This window comes from Oryx dammah, unplaced genomic scaffold (genome assembly GCF_014754425.2).
Source record: "Oryx dammah isolate SB20612 unplaced genomic scaffold, SCBI_Odam_1.1 HiC_scaffold_23, whole genome shotgun sequence".
Taxonomy (NCBI): Eukaryota; Metazoa; Chordata; class Mammalia; order Artiodactyla; family Bovidae; genus Oryx; species Oryx dammah.
The window spans coordinates 72,244,670-72,249,533 of record NW_024070207.1 but is presented as its reverse complement, the minus strand read 5'-3'; the positions used below and the strand labels follow the sequence as shown (position 1 = coordinate 72,249,533).

At 47.6% G+C, this 4,864-nt stretch overlaps 1 pseudogene; it reads left to right on the top strand.

The window, feature by feature from the left end:
• The window catches only part of LOC120882002, a 7,647-nt pseudogene extending 3,419 nt beyond the window's left edge, over positions 1–4,228 (top strand).
• Positions 4,229–4,864: the final 636 nt, after the last annotated feature.

Here is a 4,864-nt window from a genome sequence, read left to right as displayed (position 1 = left end):
AGGGGCGGTGGCTGGGAGGAGTTACCCCACGTCGAGGCCAAGGGCGGCGGCTGGGAGGAGCTATCCCCAGCCCGAGGCCAGGGGTGGTGGCTGCGAGGAGTTACCCCATGTTGAGGTCAGGAGTGGGGGCCAAGAGGAGCTACCCACGTCCGAGGCCAAGGGCGGTGGCTGCGAGGAGTTACCCCACGTCGAGGCCAGGGGCGGTGGCTGGGAGGAGTTACCCCACGTCGAGGCCAAGGGCGGTGGCTGGGAGGAGCTATCCCCGGCCCGAGGCCAGGGGCGGTGGCTGGGAGGAGTTACCCCACGTCGAGGCCAAGGGCGGCGGCTGGGAGGAGCTATCCCCGGCCCGAGGCCAGGGGTGGTGGCTGCGAGGAGTTACCCCACATCGAGGTCAGGGGCGGTTGCTGCGAGCAGTTACCCCATGTCGAGCTCAGGAGTTGCGGCGGAGAGGAGGTACCCACGTCTGAGGCCACGGGTGGCGGCCGGGAGGAGCTACCCCCGGCCCGAGTCCAGGGGTGGTGGCTGCGAGCAGTTACCCCATGTCGAGGTCAGGAGTTGCGGTGGAGAGGAGCTACCCACGTCCGAGGTCAGGGCGGCAGCCAGGGGGAGCTACCCTACACCCGAGGCCAGGGACGGCGGCTGCATGGAGCTACCCCGTTCGAGGCCAGGGGCGGTGGCCGGGAGGAGCTACCCCACGTGCAAGGAGTGGTGGCTGCAAAGGCGCAGGAGGGCCGGTGAGGAGCTACTGCACGTTCAAGGTCAGGAGGGGCAGCATTGAGGAGATAACCCTCGTCAAAGGTAAGGAGCGGCGGCTGTACTTTGCTGGAGCAACCGTGAAGAGATACCCCACGTCCAAGGTAAGAAAAACCCAAGTAAAACAGTAGGTGTTGCAAGAGGGCATCAGAGGGCAGTTCAGTTCAGTCGCTCAGTCGTGTCCAACTCTTTGTGACCCCATGAATCGCAGCACGCCAGGCCTCCCTGTCCATCACCAACTCCCGGAGTTCACTCAAACTGACGTCCATCGAGTCCGTGATGCCATTCAGCCATCTCATCCTCTGCCGTCCCCTACTCCTCCTGCCCCCAATCCCTCCCAGCATCAAAGTCTTTTCCAATGAGTCAACTCTTCGCATGAGGTGGCCAAAGTACTGGAGTTTCAGCTTTAGCATCATTCCTTCCAAAGAAATCCCAGTCCTGATCTCTTTCAGAATGGACTGGTTGGATCTCCTTGCAGTCCAAGGGACTCTCAAGAGTCTTCTCCAACACCACAGTTCAAAAGCATCAATTCTTCGGCGCTCAGCTTTCTTCACAGTCCAACTCTCACATCCATACATGACTACTGGAAAAACCATAGCCTTGACTAGATGGACCTTAGTCAGCAAAGTAATGTCTCTGCTTTTGAATATGCTATCTAGGTTGGTCATAAGTTTTCTTCCAAGGAGTAAGCGTCTTTTAATTTAATGGCTGCAATCACCATCTGCAGTGATTTTGGAGCCCCCCCCTCCAAAAAAAATAAAGCCTGCCACTGTTTCTACTGTTTCCCCATCTCTTTCCCATGAAGAGATGGGATCGGATGCCATGATCTTCGTTTTCTGAATGTTGAGCTTTAAGCCAGCTTTTTCACTCTCGTCTTTCACTTTCATCAAGAGGCTTTTGAGCTCCTCTTCACTTTCTGCCATAAGGGTGGTGTCATCTGCATATCTGAGGTTATTGATATTTCTCCCAGAAATCTTGATTCCAGCTTGTGTTTCTTCCAGTCCAGCATTTCTCATGATGTACCCTGCATATAAGTTAAATACGTAGGGTGACAATATACAGCCTTGATGCACTCCTTTTCCTATTTGGAGCCAGTCTGTTGTTCCACGTCCAGAGGGCAGACACACTGAAACCATAATCAAAGAAAACTAGTCAATCTAATCACAGGGACCACAGCCTTGTCTAACTCAGTGAAACTAAGCTGTGCCGTGTGGGGCCACCCAAGACGGGCAGGTCATGGTAGAGAGGTCTGACAGAATGTGGTCCACTGGAGAAGGGAATGGCAAACCACTTCAGTATTCTTGCCTTGAGAACCCCATAAACAGTATCAAAGGCAAAATGGTAAGATATTGAAAGAGGAACTCCCCAGGTCGGTAGGTGCCCAGTATGCTACTGGAGATCAGTGGAGAAACAACTCCAGAAAGAATGAAGGGATGGAGCCAAAGCAAAAACAATACCCAGTTGTGGATGTGACTGGTGATAGAAGCAAGGTCCAATGCTGTAAAGAGCAATATTGCATAGGAACCTGCAGTGTTAGGTCCATGAATCAAGGCAAATTGGAAGTGGTCAAACCGGAGATGGCAAGAGTGAACATTGACATTCTAGGAATCAGCGAACTAAAATGGACTGGAATGGGTGAATTTAACTCAGATGACCATTATATCTACTACTGTGGGCAGGAATCCCTTAGAAGAAATGGAGTAGCCATCAGGGTCAACAAAAGAGTCTGAAATGCAGTACTTGGATGCAATCTCAAAAACGACAGAATGATCTCTGTTCGTTTCCAAGGCAAACCATTCAATATCACAGTAATCCAACTCTATGCCCCAACCAGTAATGCTGAAGAAGCTGAAGTTGAACGGTTCTATGAAGACCTACAAGACCTTTTAGAACTAACACCCGAAAAAGATGTCCTTTTCATTATAGGGGACTGGAATGCAAAAGTAGGAAGTCAAGAAACACCTGGAGTAACAGGCAAATTTGGCCTTGGAGTACAGAATGAAGCAGGGCAAAGGCTAATAGAGTTTTGCCAAGAGAACGCACTGGTCATAGCAAACACCCTCTTCCAACAACACAAGAGAAGACTCTACACGTGGACATCACCAGATGGTCAACACCGAAATCAGATTGATTATATTCTTTGCAGCCAAAGATGGAGACGCTCTATACTGTCAGCAAAAACAAGACCGGAGCTGTCTATGGCTCAGATCATGAACTCCTGATTGCCAAATTCAGACTTAAATTGAAGAAAGTAGGGAAAACCACTAGACCATTCAGGTATGACCTAAATCAAATCCCTTATGATTATACAGTGGAAATGCGAAATAGATTTAAGGGACTAGATCTGATAGAGTGCCTGATGAACTATGGAATGAGGTTTGTGACATTGTACAGGAGACAGGGATCAAGACCATCCCCATGGAAAAGAAATGCAAAAAAGCAAAATGGCTGTCTGGGGAGGCCTTACAAATAGCTGTAAAAAGAAGAGAAGCAAAAAGCAAAGGAGAAAAGGATATAAGCATCTGAATGCAGAGTTCCAAAGAATAGCAAGGAGACATAAGAAAGCCTTCCTCAGCGATCAATGCAAACAAATAGAGGAAAACAACAGAATGGGAAAGACTAGAGATCTCTTTGAGAAGAGAATAGGGCACAGGTATATTGAGGTGTTCAACAGCAGTCAGGAAGAAGTTAGGTCATACTTGGATCCCCCACTGAAGTTCATGTCAGTGCAGCTGCCAGGCCCCTATACTGGAGGTATACTGGCATCATCAAGCAGGCAAGCCTGGAGAGGATGAGGTCTGGTGCCTACAGTGCAGGCTATGGGGGTTATGAGGAGTACAGCAGCCTCAGTGATGGCTACGGCTTCACCACCGACCTGTTTGGGAGAGACCTCAGTTACTGTCTCTCTAAGATATACGACCACAGGTATAGAGATGGTGAATTCACTGTCCAGAGCACCACTGGACACTGCGTCCATATGAGATGGCTGCCACAGAGAATGACATTTACAACTTCTCCCTGCTCAACCCTGTGAGAGTCCACATTGAGACTGGCCCTGATGGAAGAGTGACTGGTGAAGCTGATGTTGAGTTTGCCACTCATAAAGAAGCCGTGGTGGCCATGTCCAAAGACAGGGCAAACATGCAACATAGATACATAGAACTTTTCTTGAATTCCACAACAGGGGCCAGCAACGGGTCATATAGCAGCCAGATGATGCAGGGCATGGGAGTGTCAACCCAGTCCACTTACAGTGGTCTTGAGACCCAGTCTGTGAATGGCTGTTATGGGCTGGCTATGGTGGCCAGAACAGCATGGGTAGATATGACTAGTTTTGTAGTAGCTTTTGAGTTATTTCAGTCAAATTTTTACAGGCAGCCAACAAGCAGTGAAAAACAGTTATTACTCTAGAGGAAGCTAGGGGACCCATTTTGCACCATGAGTTTGTGAAATCTGGATTTAAAAATTACCTCTTAAGTGTTTTCTCATGCAAACTTTCTTCTAGCATGTGATATTGAATAAACTAAAACTGTTTTCAGCTTTTCTTGATTAACATTTTGGTAGTGTACTTCTGGAGTGATGTTATCTGAGTTAAAGTGGTCTTAAGTACGTTAAATGTGGATCTTTTACACCACATCATCGTGTACACACTGGGGAGGTGTGCTTTTTTGGAAAACTCAAGGTGCTAGATCCTTAATTCAAAGAAGACATTTCTCATGTTTGTCCACTCTAGTTTATTTTCATTTAAAATGTCTTAGGTTAAGTTTAAGCTTTTTAAAAGTTTGTTTTGAAAATTGAGACACATCACGAATACTGTAGGAATTGGTGAGGCCTTGACTTAAAAACTTTCTTTGTACTGTGATTTCCTTTCGGGTGTATTTTGCTAAGTGAAACTTGTTAAATTTTTTTGTTAACTAAACTTTTTTTTCTTAAAATAAAAAGACTTTTTCACACACACACACAGACACACAGACACACAAAAGAAGACACTGAGGCTAGACCTCTGGGGAACATCTACAGAGGAGCCCGAGGAGGACAATGCAGACAAAAATCATGAGCATGATATAATGGAAATGAAAGAAAGAATAATTTTCTAGAAATGAGATTTATT